Below are 18,869 nucleotides of genomic sequence, written 5' to 3' on the forward strand. Positions count from 1 at the left end.
CTACAAGGTTCCATCCCAAAAAGGTGCCGGAACTCCGTTCTGAGCGTTCTATGAGAAAAAAAGCCCTGGCTATCCCTATCCCTAGTCTTGACTATAGCTTTGTATGTCCTGATCCATCTCTCCTGTTTTTGCTTAGCAAAAAGAGCGACAATCGTCTCTGGGCCCACAGACCATTACGGAATGTTGCATCCTCCTAACGGACGTATCACAGACAGACATGCAATTTTATCAGAATGTCTTGGAGTTTTCAATGTGTGTGTGTGTGTGTGTGTGTGTGTGTGTGTGTGTGATGTGTCTGTGTCTATGTGTTCCAGGAGAGGTTTGGGCACTTGTGTTTTGGCATTAACTGTACACCAGAGCATAATGTCTTACATCCTGCTTGAAATATATAACAGTCAGTCTTACTACATGCAGCTGAGCTGGAAGAGTATCCAGAAGCTTTAGCGCAGCGGCTCCCAACCTTTTCTATACCCTGCACCTGTAGAACGCTTCAGATATATTCTCACACCCCTTACAAAAGTTCAAAACAATGGCAACGAATTATGCATATACACTGTGGGAAGAATCTAGAGAAAGAAATATTTTGGGGAATATTAAAAAGACAGAATATATTTCCACAAAGGATCTTAAAGGCAGAAAAGTAAGCCCAGTTTTTCTTAATAGCCCCAAGCAGAAACTCAGCAGAAACCAGCTTTTAGAAATGCAGATGTCATAATCCATTCAGGAACGTTGGAGCCAAGAAGCTAGAAGCTGATGAGATTAGAAAGACAAAGACCCCTATAATCTACATATGCCACCCAAACTCTAAAAGACATGACCTTTGGGGACATAATAGGATTAACCCACCAATACCAAAAGGGCACACTCAGACTCAGGTCAAAGTACATGACATGGGAAATTCAAAACCTCAAACAGGAACAGGAAACAACCTCAAAAGCCCAGAAGGTATAAAAACCCACCACTCCCAGCTACATGTGGTCAGCTTTCCCAGAGTCACATTGCTGTCTGCCTCTGCTCTTTAATAAACCACAACCTTCTTTCTAAAACAGTCTCCATTTTGTTTATTCCCTGCTTGGACTGGACCCTGATGAAGACTTTTCTTTCAACAACACTATAATTTTGGAAACCCAAGTTTTCGCACCCCCTGGAATATCGTCTTGCACTCCCAGTTGGGAACCCTTGCTTTAGCTAACACAAAATGCAGTGGCGTGGGCAGTTCTGTGTGCTTTCAGAACAGCTCAAGTCTCACCACTGTTTTGCAAGATTCATCAGTTGATAGTTTGTTTCCAGATCCAATTCAAGATGCTGGTTTTAAATTTTAAAGGCCTTCATGGAATGGGACTGGGTTATCTGAGGATCTGAGAATCTGCCTCTCTCTGATTACATCAGCTCGTTTCATTAGATCTGGCAGAAAAGGCATCCTGCAAGTACCACCTGCCAGAGGCTTACATTTGGTGAATCCAAGGAAGCAGATCTTCTCTGCTTGATTAGGTTGAAGTAGATTAGCTCCATACCTGCTGATCTTACAGAAAACCCTCAAGACCTGGTTATTTTACCATGTTCCAGGAAACTGATAACATCTTAAGATGGCTCCACTATTGACATATTTACTCTCTCCATTCTCATAGTTTGTATGTCTTACTTTTCAATATATTTCATTTTTAATAGTTCTTGTTTAAATTTATTTTTGTTTTACATTGTATTATATTTATAAATTTATATTTTATAATGATTATTTCACTGTTGTATGCCACACAGAATACCAACTTATGAGATGGGTAGCTATACAAATTTGATAAATTTAATAAATTTATAGAACCATCAGATTGTCATGAAAATACATAGAGAGTCACTAGATGGCAGCAGAGAGATACATTTAATATTACTTCTTTGTTGCTACCTAGTGGTTAGCTAGATTTCTGCAGCCCCAGATTCTGGTAGCTTCAGTTAAACTAGCCATTGGCACAATTGCTTGTGATATATAAGGTTAGTCTTTTTAGACTGTACTTTTACTAAACATTTTAAAGAGAAGATAAGTGAGGGGGGAGAGATTAAAAGGATTAAAAAGTGGAATACAAAGCACAAAGGGGATTTGCAAACATCAGGGAAGCTAAAGTTTTTCAATAATTCATTGACTGATTATAAATGACTGAATATGTTATATTGTTAAAAAAAATCATAAACTCTAAATGAAGATAACTGTTGGTTATTTGAATAGTCACTTGCGATTAATAAGATTAGTCTTTAGGTAATGAGATAAGAATGTTATACAAGGGCCATAAAAATTTGTTTCATTATACTTGGGTACACAGGTAAAAAAGTGACTTAGTAACTTTTGATGTCTACAATGAGCCCAATGGGTTTTCTTGGCCCTGACAAGTGTAATCACTCTTTTACTGTGTGCCAAAGATTAAGGATAAATATAGAAGTCAGGCTACAAAACCATTTAGGCAGCAAAAGAACCTTCAGAAGCCTATTCCAGAAATTAAAAGAAAAATGCTGCAATAATTCCAACAATGAATTAATGCTGTAAGTGTTTCCAGGTTTCATGAAAGACATTCAGATCCACTCAGGCAGGTTGGTTATGAAAGGGACAGAGATTCTATTGTTTAAAATCTTGATTATTTGGAGAAAAACTCCATTTGGAATATAATTACCCATCATAGGTCCATTTGATTTCTTATGTCCTTTTAAATACACTTATTTCTTGATCAATAAGCTATTGCAGTGGTTTGTTCCAACTTTTTGCAGCTGCTTGTTGTCATATCCTGTATTTTTTTTCTTGATCTGTTCTTTTAAAGTTGATCCACATTTGGTTTGGGGAATATTTTATGTTGTGTGCCTCGACACTTTCTTTCAGAAGGATTTCGCACAGATTTCCAAGCTACCACAGCACGTGCACATCATCTTAGGATAGGAGTTTGCCTAAAATGATTTCAGCATTAGTGTCTAGGCTCTCATCTATGCTCAAAAGTGTTAATAGGACAATTCGATTTTATGCTTCTTGCAGCCACTGGGGTGTAATTTTGAATGACACCCAAGTGAATTGACACAATATATAGTATATACTCCATACATGATTGTTTCCTTGAAACAAGCCTTGAAATATGAGTATTATGCACAAACCTCTGATAGAAAAGCCAAGAATCAAAACAAGTTTAACTGAATAGTTTATTTTTCAGACAGCATCTTCTTTCACCTGCATGCATATGCATTTTTCATCTAGATGACTGTTGGATTTTCTGTCTTTTATTACTTTCTTTCTTTTGCTTGCAAACACAGTCTCTAAATACAAAAGCTTCTGCAATATATATATATATATATATATATATATATATATATTGCAGAAGCTTTTGTATTTAGAGACTGTGTTTGCAAGCAAAAGAAAGATTGCTTTATATATACACATACACACACACACACACACATAACGAGAAAGAGAGAGAGAGAGAAGAGCAGCTTCAGGGGTTGCAGGTTGCTTAATGCTCTCCTTTTACTGAAGGCGAAGCAAGGAAAAATTCATCCAGCTGCATACAAAGCTGAGGTTGTGGTTAAGCAACATTAGACACGTTATCTGGGGTTATTTTGTTTATTCATTAGATTTTTGAGGCTGCCCAACTCCAAAAATACACAAGGTAGCTTACAATGTTTTAAAGAATACTTTTTTAAAAAAGGAACCTGATTGGTCAGACAAAAGTACAGGTAATCCTTGACTTATGACTGTTCATTTAGTGACCATTCAAAGTTACAACATTATGGCATCCCCCTGATCCCACGATCAAATTTCAGATGATTGGTAACTGGCTCATGATGGTTGGAGTGTCCCAGGGTCACGTGATCCCCCTTTTGCAACTTTCTGACAAGCGAATTCAGTGGGGAAGCCCAATTCACTTAACAACCATGTTACCAGCTTAATGACTTCAGTGTTTTGCTTAACCAATATGGCAAAAAGGTAATAAAATGGGGCAAAATTCACTTAACAAATATCTTACTTAGCGACAGAAATTTGGGGCTCAGTTGCAGTCATACATCGAGGACTACCTGTACATAAATAATATTCAAGAAGAAAATCACCAGTGGCTCTAAAATTACTCCACCTCTAGCCTGGGAAGAAAGATAAGTCTTAAGAAACACCTTTCTTCTCAGGCTAGAGGTAAGATATTTGTAGAGCTCCTGGTGATTACGATATTCTTTGCAACTTCTAGAAGTCTTAAGAGACTTTTAAAACATTTGAAAGGTAGGAGCATTGCATATTTCTGGGGATGCAGAAACAGGTACTACAACAAAGAAAACACACTTCTTCAGTCCTGCAGGATGACAATTGACCAAAGGGACCTTCATCTTTTCTGTCCATCAGTACCAGACAGAAGAAGCAGTTAGAAACATCCATCGCTCAAATAACCAGTAACCTATGCCACAAAAGTCTTTATAGAAACTTGAATGATACTGGGAAGCCAAATTGAAACTGGAACATAAATAGATAGATAGATAGATAGATAGATAGATAGATAGATAGATAGATAGATAGATAGATAGAAGATAGATAGATAGATAGATAGATAGATAGATAGATAGATAGATAGATAGATGGATGGATGGATGGATGGATGGAAGGAAGGAAGGATGGATGGGTGGGTGGGTGGATAGACAAACAGACAGACAGATAGATAAATAGATAACTTTTATTGTCATTTTTTTTTTACTGTGGGCACAATGGCATGCATTAAAAATGAAATTTAGTTGCTTGCTCTCAAAGTGTACACATACATAACTCACATTTAAACATACTATATACAACATATTTATAGACCTACACCATTATATATAAGCAGTGGTGGGATTCAGCCAGTTCGCACCCGTTCGGCAGAACCGTTAGCTAAATTTTGGTTGCCCAGGCCCAGAAAAATTTTCCGGAAGCAGCATCCACACAGAGAACCAGTTGTTCACATATTTGAATCCCACCACTGCATATAAGTAACATATAAATATTAATCACTGTCCATCTTGAATACATAATGGAAAGAGGAAGCTTTAGAGTTCACAAGGTTAATATAATACTGTATGGCACAAAACTGTGACTGAATCTGGATGTTCTGCTATGGATACCACGAAGCCTCCTCCCAGAAGGTAACAAGGAAAACAGGTCATGAGGAGGATGTGTAGTGATGTGATGTCACCTGCTTTGATGTGAGAAGATGCCTGCATTGCTGCATTTTGAAGCAGCTGTAGCTTTCAGATAATATTCAAGGTTTCATGTCACAGTGAAGTGCTGTCAAGTAATCCCTTATCATCATCACCTATTCTTATGCTAACACAGCTAATAAATGCCCCCTTTCCTATCTTCTATTGTCAAAAAAAATTGTAATTGTTGATGGGACAGAATGAGAAAACTATCTCATAAGTGGAGAGAGGTAACCGTTCTATTGCAATCTTCAATTTTATGGTTTGATTTTAATAAGTAGTTTTTGTCTCTCCCCCCCCCCTTTTTTTGAAAGGCAGCTTCTGGCAATGTATTCAAAGGCTGTTTATGGCCCTCTCTGTGGTCCAGGTCAAGATGGATGGATGGATGGATCCGGATGTCACCGGATCTCCGCTCCTTCCGGCGCGGGTTAAAGACCCACCTGTTTGAACAAGCTGGCCTGGCCTCATGGGGAGTTAATTTGGGTTTTAAATATTTGTATATTTTATTGTTTTATCTTGGGCATTAATTTAATTCTATTTTAACTTTTGTAGTTTTGTATTTTTATCATATGCCCTGTTCACCGCCCTGAGTCCCTCGGGAGAAGGGCGGTATAAAAATTTAATAAAACAAACAAACAAACAAACAAGATGTACTGGCCTTAATGTGTGCAGTTCTGATTTCTAAGAAAAAGAACATGATAAATATGGTAAAAATAGATTTACTTTTGAAAGGAATAAATAAAAGAAAGCAATGCTCTTCTGGGCCTGTAGTGCCTCCAAAAGAAAAAGAAAAAGTTTGTATGATTTTACTTCTTATCACCCTTAGTTGACTCTGTATCATCATTTGGGATAATAAAGTGGTAATGATTTTGATGTTAGTTCATCCCTGTTTTCCTCACTCTTCTTACAAGTGTTTCTTAACCTTGGCAACTTTAAGACTAGTGGACGTCAATTCCCAGAATTCCCCAGCCAGCTTCAATTCTGGGAATTGAAGTCCACTCATCTTAAAGTTGCCAAAGTTGAGAAACACTGTTTTCTACATTTGGAGGCACTTGTGTTTTGAACAGAGAAAATGGGAACATATATACAAATGTTTCACAGAAAATAAACCTACCGTTACAAATAATTCTCAACTTATGACCACAATTGAACCCAAAATTTCAGTTGCCAAGTGAGACAGTTATTAAGTGACTTTTGCCCAATTGTATGACTTTTCTATGACCCGTGGTGGCACAGTGGTTAGAATGCAGTATTGCAGGCTAACTCTGCCAACCGCCAGCAGTTCAATTCTCACCTACTCAAGTTTAACTCAGCCTTCCATCCTTCCAAGGTTGGTAAAATGAGGACCCAGATTGTTTGGGGGCAATATGCTGACTCTGTAAACCTCTTAGAGAGGGCTGTAAAGCGACATAAAGCCTATTGCTATTTCTGTCTTGCCACTGTTAAATGAATCAGTGCAGTTGTTAAGTTAGTAACACATTTGTTGAGTGAATCTGTTTTCCCCATTGGGTTTGCTTGTCAGAAGGTCACAAAAAATTATCACAAGACACCGGGACACTACAACCATCATAAATATGAGTCAGTTGCCAAACATTTGAATTTTGATCACATTTCTATGGAGATGCTACAATAGTCGTAAGTCTGAAAAACAGTCATAATTCACTTTTTTCGGTGCCCTTGTAACTTTGATTTGTCACTAAACAAACTGTTGTAAGTTCAGGACTACTTATATTAGCAGATGGAATGGACAATTGTGGACAATTTAATTTAAGTTCTTAATATAAGGACTGAATGCATGTTGCAATAGGCATGTGGAAACTTTTCCTACCGCCTTGATACAAGAAAGATTTGGGTGAAGCAGGAATGGATCCCCAAGGACTGTACTCAAAACTGTGATAGCAAAGTTCTAGCAAAGATAGTGAATACCCCTTTGCACAGTAATTGCCTTAAATATACGAATAGTGGTACGATATCTCAACATTAGGTTTTTGAAACCTTGCCTACCTATCCACCACGCTTTATAGAAGTATGCTGGTGAATCTCTTTGTGGATGCAATATAACATCAGAGTAATATCTCCTGGCTGCCACAAAGAAAAGGGGGGGTCAACCTATTCTCCAAAGCACCTAAAGCAAGAGAAGAAGCAATATATCAAAACTAATCAAGGAGAGAAACAACCTGGAATTAAGGAGGAATTTCCTGACAGTAAGAACAATTAATCAGTGGAACAGCTTGCCTCCAGAAGTTGTGGGTGCTCCAGCACTGAAGGTTTTTAAGAAGAGATTGGCCAACCATTTGTCTGAAACGTTATAGAGTTTCCTGCCAGAGTGGGGGGTTGGACTAAACCTCCAAGGTCCCTTCCAACTTTGTAATTCTGTTATTCTGGCTGATGTTTTCACCAAATGTCATTGTGTAGTGATATAAAAAGGCATTGTTGCTACACATGCATATACATAGATTGAATGCACATTCATATCATATAATCAAGTACCGTATATACTTGAGTATAAGCCGAATTTTTCAGCCCACTTTTTGGGCTGAAAAATTCCACTTCGGCTTATACTCCAGTCAACAAAAAAACTTACCGAGGACTTGTGCGCGGCCGAGGCTTTGGTGCTTCCGGGATCGCCCGCACCTCTCCCAAGCCACCGCCGTCCGAGACCTGCCGAAGTTTGGGGAGGTTTGGGGAGGTGCGCGCGCACCTCCCCAAACTCCGCGCCTTGCCTGCCTGCTTCTTTCCGCAGCGGAAAGAAGCAGGCAGGCAGGGCGCGGAGGAACGGAGACTTGCCGACGTTTGGGGAGGTTTGGGCGCCTCCCCAAACCTCGGCAGGTCTCCGTTCCTCCGCGCAGACCTGCCGACGTTTGGGGAGGTTTGGGCGCCTCCCCAAACCTCGGCAGGTCTCCGTTCCTCCTGCCGACCTTTGGGGAGGTTTGGGCGCCTCCCCAAACCTCCCCAAACCTCGGCAGGTCTCCGTTCCTCCTGCCGACCTTTGGGGAGGTTTGGGCGCCTCCCCAAACCTCCCCAAACCTCGGCAGGTCTCCGTTCCTCCTGCCGACCTTTGGGGAGGTTTGGGCGCCTCCCCAAACGTCCCCAAACCTCGGCAGGTCTCCGTTCCTGTTTGGGGAGGTTTGGGCGCCTCCCCAAACCTCCCCAAACCTCGGCAGGTCTCCGTTCCTCCGCGCAGACCTGCCGACCTTTGGGGAGGTTTGGGCGCCTCCCCAAACGTCCCCAAACCTCGGCAGGTCTCCGTTCCTGTTTGGGGAGGTTTGGGCGCCTCCCCAAACCTCCCCAAACCTCGGCAGGTCTCCGTTCCTCCGCGCAGACCTGCCGACGTTTGGGGAGGTTTGGGCGCCTCCCCAAACCTCCCCAAACCTCGGCAGGTCTCCGTTCCTGTTTGGGGAGGTTTGGGCGCCTCCCCAAACCTCCCCAAACCTCGGCAGGTCTCCGTTCCTCCGCGCAGACCTGCCGACCTTTGGGGAGGTTTGGGCGCCTCCCCAAACCTCCCCAAACCTCGGCAGGTCTCCGTTCTTCCTGCCGACCTTTGGGGAGGTTTGGGCGCCTCCCCAAACCTCCCCAAACGTCGGCAGGTCTGCGCGGAGGAACGGAGACCTGCCGAGGTTTGGGGAGGTTTGGGGAGGCGCCCAAACCTCCCCAAACAGGAACGGAGACCTGCCGAGGTTTGGGGAGGCGCCCAAACCTCCCCAAAGGTCGGCAGGAGGAACGGAGACCTGCCGAGGTTTGGGGAGGTTTGGGGAGGCGCCCAAACCTCCCCAAAGGTCGGCAGGAGGAACAGAGACCTGCCGAGGTTTGGGGAGGTTTGGGGAGGCGCCCAAACCTCCCCAAACAGGAACGGAGACCTGGGGAGGTTTGGGGAGGCGCCCAAACCTCCCCAAAGGTCGGCAGGTCTGCGCGGAGGAACGGAGACCTGCCGAGGTTTGGGGAGGTTTGGGGAGGCGCCCAAACCTCCCCAAACAGGAACGGAGACCTGCCGAGGTTTGGGGACGTTTGGGGAGGCGCCCAAACCTCCCCAAACGTCGGCAGGTCTGCGCGGAGGAACGGAGACCTGCCGAGGTTTGGGGAGGTTTGGGGAGGCGCCCAAACCTCCCCAAACAGGAACGGAGACCTGCCGAGGTTTGGGGACGTTTGGGGAGGCGCCCAAACCTCCCCAAAGGTCGGCAGGTCTGCGCGGAGGAACGGAGACCTGCCGAGGTTTGGGGAGGTTTGGGGAGGCGCCCAAACCTCCCCAAACAGGAACGGAGACCTGCCGAGGTTTGGGGACGTTTGGGGAGGCGCCCAAACCTCCCCAAAGGTCGGCAGGTCTGCGCGGAGGAACGGAGACCTGCCGAGGTTTGGGGAGGTTTGGGGAGGCGCCCAAACCTCCCCAAACAGGAACGGAGACCTGCCGAGGTTTGGGGACGTTTGGGGAGGCGCCCAAACCTCCCCAAAGGTCGGCAGGTCTGCGCGGAGGAACGGAGACCTGCCGAGGTTTGGGGACGTTTGGGGAGGCGCCCAAACCTCCCCAAAGGTCGGCAGGTCTGCGCGGAGGAACGGAGACCTGCCGAGGTTTGGGGAGGTTTGGGGAGGCGCCCAAACCTCCCCAAACAGGAACGGAGACCTGCCGAGGTTTGGGGACGTTTGGGGAGGCGCCCAAACCTCCCCAAAGGTCGGCAGGTCTGCGCGGAGGAACGGAGACCTGCCGAGGTTTGGGGAGGTTTGGGGAGGCGCCCAAACCTCCACAAACAGGAACGGAGACCTGCCGAGGTTTGGGGAGGTTTGGGGAGGCGCCCAAACCTCCCCAAACGTCGGCAGGTCTGCGCGGAGGAACGGAGACCTGCCGAGGTTTGGGGAGGTTTGGGGAGGCGCCCAAACCTCCCCAAACAGGAACGGAGACCTGCCGAGGTTTGGGGACGTTTGGGGAGGCGCCCAAACCTCCCCAAAGGTCGGCAGGTCTGCGCGGAGGAACGGAGACCTGCCGAGGTTTGGGGAGGTTTGGGGAGGCGCCCAAACCTCCCCAAACAGGAACGGAGACCTGCCGAGGTTTGGGGAGGTTTGGGGAGGCGCCCAAACCTCCCCAAAGGTCGGCAGGAGGAACGGAGACCTGCCGACGAGCCTTGGCCACACAGGGTATTCCTGTGTATTCAGGCTTGCAAAATGGCGGATCGAGCCTCTGCTGGCGGCAGAGGCTTGCAGAACGGCGGATCGGCTTATACTCGAGTCAATAACTTTTTCCAGTTTTTGGGGGTGAAATTGGGGGTCTCGGCTTATACTCGAGTCGGCTTATACTCAAGTATATACGGTATATACCCTGCTGGGATTGTCCACTGACAACTGTAGAAACGAAATTCGCTTGGACTAACTCCTTTTTTCCTGAATATTAACTTATCAATATTAAAATAAAAACTTAGTCATTCAACCTTTTGCTATTCCCTTTGGAGAGTGAAGAGACCAAAGAGGAGAGGAGAATCAACAATTGGTAGTGCAGGATAATAATTAACTTCAGAAATATGGTAAACACTAGCAATGACCTTCACAGTATGTTCACTGCCAGCTTTTTCTCTCTGTGTTGTTATAAAGTCAATTGCACTGAACAAAATCAAATGGGTTCTCTTAGCTCTGAAATTGAGATCTCATGTACAGATCACAGTGATATATACATGATGTCGCATGCATCATGTATCGTTGCCACCCTATCATTACCTGTTCATGTACGTTTGTGTCTTGGGGTCTGTGGCGAGCATGCAGTTTGAATCATTCGCATAATGATATCGTCATGCATGTGTCATGTGGAAATAAAATGGTGTGAAGCTTCAGCCTATCTGCCAAAATACACAAAAAGAATGCAATTATTTTGAGTGCTTTTGGCTTGTGGGAGGCTCATCCAGGAAGCATTGAGGAAAAAGCTTTCAAAGGTGCGACTTTCTTATGTAATTGCCCAATTTCTTCAAAAGTTTGTGAAAAACTAATAACTGAATGAACATAGTCATCAGATCCTGATCTGACATTTGACATTTGACATTATCAAAGCAAAAAAAAAAGGATCTTGAGGAAATACAGTATTTTCCAACTCAGTTCTTCAGATATGTTCCTAACATCTTTACAATACATCTGTTGTTACCTTTACCTGGGTCTCCTTGAAACCATTTAGTCTATATTTATTATGGTTTCCTTGTAATATCAAAGTGTACTAAGAATGCTGCTCTACATTTAAAGATAGTTTTGAAATCCATGGATGCTAGAGTTTGATGCTATTGCCTTGCCTTCTGCTGTTGTGATGGGGAATTGCAAAAATAGTCCCCTGCACCAGTGTATACAGGTAATCCTCGATTTACATCTATTCATTTAGTGACTGTTCAAAGTTACAATGGTACTGAAAAAAAGTGATTTGTGACCGTTTTTCACACTTTCGACCACTGTAGCATCAGTATAGTCAAAATCTGAATACGTGGCAACTGGAAATGCACTTATGGCACTTGCACTGTCCCCAGGTCATGTGATTCCCTTTTGTGACCTTCTGACAAGTAAAGTCAACAGAGAAGCCAGATTCACTTAGTGACCGTGTAACTCAGTTAACATCAGCAGTGGTTCACTTAACAACCATGGCTAGAAAAGTTGTAAAATGGGGCAAAACTCACTTAGCATCTGTCTCGATTAGCAACAGAAATTTTGGCCTCAATTTTGATCATAAGTCGAGGACTTACTGTATGTTCTTATGGTGATAGTTAGCACTGTTCTTGAATTATATGATCTTTTTAATGCTCTCTATAGCAGACCTTGTCGATCGGAAGGTCGGCAGTTTGGCGGGTCGAATCCCGAGTGCCGCGTAGCAGAGTGAGCGCCTGTTACTCGTCCCAGCTTCTGCCAAACTAGCAGTTCGAAAGCACGTAAAAATGCAAGTAGAAAAATAGGGACCACTATGGTGGGAAGGTAACAGCGTTCCGTGTGCCTTTGGCATCTAGTCATGCCAGCCACATGACCACGGAGACGTCCTCGGACAAGCGCTGGCTCTTCGGCTTTGTAACGGAGATGAGCACCGCCCCCTAGAGTCGGAAACGACTAGCACGCATGTGCGGGGGAACCTTTACCTTTACCTTATAGCAGACATGTCAAACTTGTGATGTCACATGACATCGTGCGACGTATCGGAGCTTTTTCGCCATTGCCGGCAATGGGGTGGGCGCGGTTTCTTCATGACGCGTCCGGCCCGAGGGCCGGCAGTTTGACACTCCTGCTCTATAGGGAATCCCAGATTATTTTTATTTATTTTTATCTATCCTATCCGAAGAAATTTCCTGCCCAATTTTATGCCTCTATGTTCACCATCCACCTCTCTTTGCAGCTGCAATATTGCATTAATTTATTTTCCTTTTAGCTTCATTTTAAAAAACACACCCAAAAAACAAAAAGCAAAAAATTGTTTTTTACCTGTATCTCACTGTGGGTGCTATGTTCATAACAAAGGTTTGTTTTGTTCTGAAAAACGGTAGCGTGTCCCAAGTAGATTAAATTCCTCTAACATTGTCTAGAAAGACTTGAAGTAGTGTAATGCTGGCTTTAGGGTATTTGCTATCATCTTTGACTTATGCTGTGCTGCCAACTCCATATGATCTTCAAAACAGCGACAATATGGATATAAAGTCACAGTAGATGACAGCACTTGTTCATTCTTTATTGGGCTCAGATGTAGTTGAGGCCTGCTGTGTACTTAAATGGGAAACAATGATAAAAAAAATAATCCTGACAATTCTGTTCAGATATTCACCATATTCTAAAGTTTATTCATGAACCTCTTATTTTTGAACAGTTTCGCTCTGGCAAATATTATTCCATAGCAGAAGGTGAATTTTGTAACTTTTGTATTTTCTTTGAGTTTATCCATCTCCCTTTACTGAGAAAGAAGCCATCCTAGAAAATTATTATGTGTACCTTTCTGCCTGTGTGCATATGTATGTGTGTGTGTGCATGTGTAGGTGCACTCACAAAGATGCATGCTCATGCACATGTACACACACATACATCACACATATGCATAAATGTGCATACATATGCATACAGAGACACACAGACACTTGTATTTAGAGTAAACAGAACTTTATTCTATTGTAAAGTTAAAGTAAAGCGAAACTTATTTTGGGAGGAAACTAAGAACTCATTAATTATAAACATATACAGTATCTCTGAAAGAAAGACACATAAACACATTATCTCCCAATATGTTTTTGCTTTTTTCACTGTGTAAAAGCTTAACAGGCCAGTGATGGTCAACACAGCTTTTATCCATTAATTAATATAAATTTATTTATTTATTTATTTATTTATTTATTTATTTATTTATTTATTTAATTAATTAATTAGTTTTCAATACCGCCCTATTCCCGAAGGACTCAGGGCGGTTTACAGGGCAATATTTAAAAGACAATATAAATTAAGATAAAAATAGAATTAAAAAGAATTAAATTAATAATAGCCCAACAATAAAACAATGTTAAAACTTAAAACTAAAAACCCCCTCAGTCCAGGCCAGATAGATTGAAAAGCCAGGTTTTCAGGTCCCAGCGAAACGAGCGCAGGTTGGGGGCGGGTCCGGAGTTCCACAGGTAAATCATTCCAAAGGGCAGGCGCGCTCACATATTAATTATATTAATATAATTATTAGTGTGCTAATAATATATTAATATAAATGAGAATTCAGACAAATTCAGTCTATCTGAAATGATGGTAAAATAATTTGCGGAAACCTCTTTCTGAGATCTAATACTTGTTTCTAAGCTGATATGAGAAAGTTCCCATGTTTATGTGGATAGACTCAGAAGAAATAATAAAGTAATACCAAAGATGATGTATTTAATTCTTTTAAAGCTGTGTGATGTGTTTTTATTTTTCAGAGGGTTAGCTGAATCAGTTTGTGGGTTTAAAGTAGCTGACTAATCAATAGAGACAGTCTCTGGCCTTAGACTGACAAGCTAAAAAGAGACAACACAAAAAGGAAAAAAAAAGGATAAGGATGGAAAAAGGAAATAATATGACTTGGGTACCAATTCTTGACAGGTAATTACCAGATGGAATCTCATCCTGTTGCGTTCCATGAACTGAATCTAATACAGGAAGCAAGAGATCTTAAGCCTAGACTAGTTCATTCATTTATTCAAATAGAAAATAACACATCTCTTTCTATTTGAGGGGGTGATGATGAAGAAGTATCCATTCAGTCATGGCCAACTCTTGGTGATTCTATGGGCCAAGTCTCTCCCCGTCTTCCAATCTTGCACTACTACTTTGAGTTATTCTATGCTCTGGCTGGTGTCAGCTTTGATGGCATCCAGCCACCTTGTTCTTGGGGGGGGGGGCGGCAGGCAAAAGAATCAATGTAGCTCTTCAAAAGTCCTCATCATGTACATATCTGTGTGTATAGAGTCCTATTTGAAGATATTATCCATAACTGTATGTAAAAAAATAGATATAAAAAGATATATCCTTAGATTGCATGGGTCGTGTCTCTGGACCTCAATATATTGAGTCCATGCAACAATGTACTTAAGACAGAAGCTAAATTATGGTCTTCTTTTAGGAGTGTATTTATCCAAAATATTTTCAATCCACTTAATGGAATGGATTATGATTTAGGACAAAGAAAAATACTCTTGATAACAATTATCATAATAGTCATAAAGATCATTTTCAAAAATTTGGATATTTATAACTGGCTAAATTTGCATTTCCAACTTTATTCTGCATTTTGTAGCTATTAGCACAAAGCCACAGTATAACAAACTATGAATTGGTGAATGTAGTAACACTACAACTACAGTTTAAGGACATTTATCATTGTTCTCACTCGATCACTGATTTAGTCCTCCTTTTTAATTGGCTGGGATGAAAGAAATGAACAAGGAATATAAGATCTGTTCCTTCATGAAAAATCCCAACATGCATTTCCCATAAAATAGATTTAAAATTCTATGGCCTCTTCCAAAACATGTACCATTAAAGAGCATTATCCAATGGCCAGATTAACTTAAAGTGCACATTGTTTGAAAAAAAAGCTAATTAACAACTTATTAATTGGATCGAAAGTCTGAAATTGTACTTCTAGAAAATACATAATTTTCTTCAAGTATTATTAAAGCGTTTTTGTTGTACCTATTAAAGATTCTTGTCTCTAAGTTAATTTCATTATGCTAATAAGCTATCATCGTTACAGAACTTACGCTTTGATCCATGTTAATTGTCGTGATCTTCAAAGACAAAGTCACTACTTACTTTAAATGAATTTTACATCTTTTTAAAGAATCACATGGAAATTAGGGGAAGTAATTAATTTTTTATTATGTGTCTCAATATTTTTAAAGGAGGGAGTCAATGGTATTGGCTAGAATTCATTTTAACATTTAACTAGTGAAAACAGTATGAGGCAAAAAAAAAGTTCAGATGCAAAAGATTAAAGAAAATTTGAAACTGGGACCTAATTTGTCTTGATAAACTTTGGTGTTTAATATGCTCCTTTTGTTCTCAGTGTGAAACAGCAGGGTTTTGATTTGTATAAACTTTTTGAAGAATTAATTCTTTCTAATTTTATCTTTTCTTTGGTTTTTCTTTACAGTAAGACAAAGAGGTTGACCTTCAAACCTTAACATTTTTAAGGATTATAAACTGCACAAGGTTAAATATGGCCTAATATTAACTGTTATATACACTTATCAAAACATGTATGTAGTAAATCCAGACTTTAGGCATCTGATAACACAGTAGTAATCTTGAGACACTGGAAGGGCTACTAACCCGCTTCCTCACATATGCACAGGATATGATTGTTATTCCCACTGCTGTATTAAAATCATAAAACAGAGTATAAGAATATAAACATATATAAAACAGAATATAAGAATATACAGGTAGTTCTTGACTTACAACCACAACTGAGTCCAAACTTTCTATTGCTAAGTGTTCTTGTAACTTTAAACGGTCGCTAAATGAAGGGTTGTAAGACAAGGACTACATGTATTAGAAACCTTTGTAAAAGGAAATACTGAGATATGGACAGCTATGGAAGCAACCAGGCTGCATTGATGGGCCTTTTTCTCCGTGTTCTTGCTTGCCTGTGTGTAAGCATGCACTTTGATGCTCACCCAGAGGCCTGGCATCTCAAATGTTACTGCATTATACATATGCAAATAATTAAATTTGGAATCTTCTGGATACAGTATGAGCAAAGTATATCTGTTTTCTGGGTATATCTGATTAGCTGTATTTGGGGGTATTTTCTCCATTCACAATGTATGAATCTACATATAGAAAACTCAATTCTTTTCTCATTTCCCCCCCACCCACCCAATCCCATTTCTGTCCCACCCAGTAGGAGATTACAAAATGCTAGGGTTAACTGTGAGATGTTTTACTCTTCTAAAAACCTTTGCTTTTTAACTAAATGCTTTCTTATCTTTCTCATTTAACATAGTCCCACATTTCTTCTTTGAAGTAATTTTGGGCTATCTGATTACTTATAATGGAAAACATGTTTATGTCTTGCACCAGTTCTTGTGGCATATTTCAAATGCTTAGAACAACAATTTTCAGAAGCTTTCATTAAGGTTAATTTTTTTAGAAAAAAAAGCTACATTAAATATGAACAGATTTTCTCACAAACAAAATTCAATGTGTATTTAACAGACTTCTGTATGTTATATTTGATAAACTAGCTCATATAAATGCAAATTTTTGACTTTATGCCAGAACCAGGTGGTTTAGAAAATATTTCTATTAAACAAATAATGCTGGGTGAGTAAACTCAAAAGTTTGGTACACTAAAAAAAAGGAAGGAAGGAAGGAAGGAAGGAAGGAAGGAAGGAAGGAAGGAAGGAAGGAAGGAAGGAAGGAAGGAAGGAAGGAAGGAAGGAAGGAAGGAAGGAAGGAAGATTACAATTTGGACAGAGAAGATCACAAGTTTGAAAGAGGGGTCAAAGAGGCCATCCTTTTAACAATTCCAAGAAAGCTCCACTTTGCACTACTCAGGTGACCTTGAGGACACAGATAAGCCTCCAGCTAGTATTAATGACTTGCTAAAAGAATGCAGATGAACAGCTATCTTCAAGGAGTATGAATTTTTCCATTCCCCACCATCCAGTCAGAGCTGAAGAAGCTTCTTGGATGAGAAGTGAAATGTCTTCAAAGGAAAAAACAAGAAAGTCCAGTTGCCTTGTGAAAAAAGCACCTTTGGAATAAGGAAGGAAGGAGTTTTTAGCTAGGTTACAAAGCTGTTGTCCCCTGGTATCCTTATACTTAATCAATAGAGACAACAAAATAACATGCAGACATCTAACCTGCTGTGGTTAGGCTCTTATTTCCTCCTTTCAGCAAATAAACTTTTCTAGGAAGATAATGATGTCCTTGCCATCATATGCTACCATATTATTATTATATACTAATCTGTCTTTACAAACGATTATACTATGATCTTATTTCCCATTGCAAGTGTTTTCTGGCAGTTGAATAATGAAAAAAAGCTGATCACCTGCAAATGTGCGTTCCACTGCCTGAACTGACTTGAAATTTGTGTTGAAAAGGTGAGGTCATGCTGAAAAAGGACTTAAGAGAGGCAAGAAGAGAGAGAAAAAAATTTCTCGGGCTTCTTGGAATTCAAAAATTACCTTGATTTCCAAGAATAATTCCTATATAAACCTTGACATCTAACAACGGTGACATGGTGGACTCTATTTTCCTTCAGACATTTCATTACCCAACTTGGTAACGTCATCAGTGCTAGAAGGGAGTGGAACTTGCTCTCCATTTCTATACAGAAGCTTGCCCTATTGCCGTTGATAGGGAAATTGTTTTCTCCTTATTACCGTAGTATCTTCATTAGACCTACATCTGAAAAAAACCCAACCAGACTCAGAGAAACCAAGGACTTCACCCTTCTATTCTAAGCCACATATATTCCCTTTTTAATCTTATTATGGCTACGGAACAAAGTTTCTCCCATTTTGCCCTTTCTGCTTGATTCTTATGTGGCTAATAATATTAATGACTTGCTTCAATAACAAACATTAAAGGCTTCACCTTCTTTTCTTTTTCTTTTTTTTTTCTTTTTTGATTTGGAGAGGCAAACATCAACATTAAACAAACAAGCCACACATGTCTGCAAACATTCTCTTATATTGGTTAGCTGTGTTAGTTTAGTTGTAAAAAGTAGCTGGTGTGCGGCGCACAGCAAATTATAAGCTTTTCTATAAGCTGAAATGCTAGACTTATATGTAAGTGGAACTCATCTGCAAACTTTCTGGGTGATCTGAAGCAAGCTATTATCTTTCCAGGACTGACCCTTTCATTAAGTAAGAGTGAGTTGGCTGCTTCAGGCAAATGGTTAGTAATTTCATTTACTCTTGCTGTACAAGGCAACCACAATGCCTACATGCTGCTAGAGGGAGGCACATCACATAAGAGCTTCTATCTATGCTTTATGCACCTTGACTTGAAGAGGGTGCCTGGACAAGGATGCTACCCAATTCCATTTTGAGCCAGTCCTCTGCTCTCTGTGATGTAATTTCCCAGACAGTTTTGCCTACTTTAGTCTGAGAAAGAAGAGAAAAGAATCCAGATGACCTGTAACATCCAATTGTTTCTTTTTGTGGTATTCTCTTTATATTTCTTTTGCATAATAGCAATAGCACTTAGACTTATGTACTGCTTCCCAG

Source organism: Vipera berus, assembly GCF_964194415.1.
Source record: "Vipera berus genome assembly, chromosome: 1".
NCBI classification, from domain to species: Eukaryota; Metazoa; Chordata; class Lepidosauria; order Squamata; family Viperidae; genus Vipera; species Vipera berus.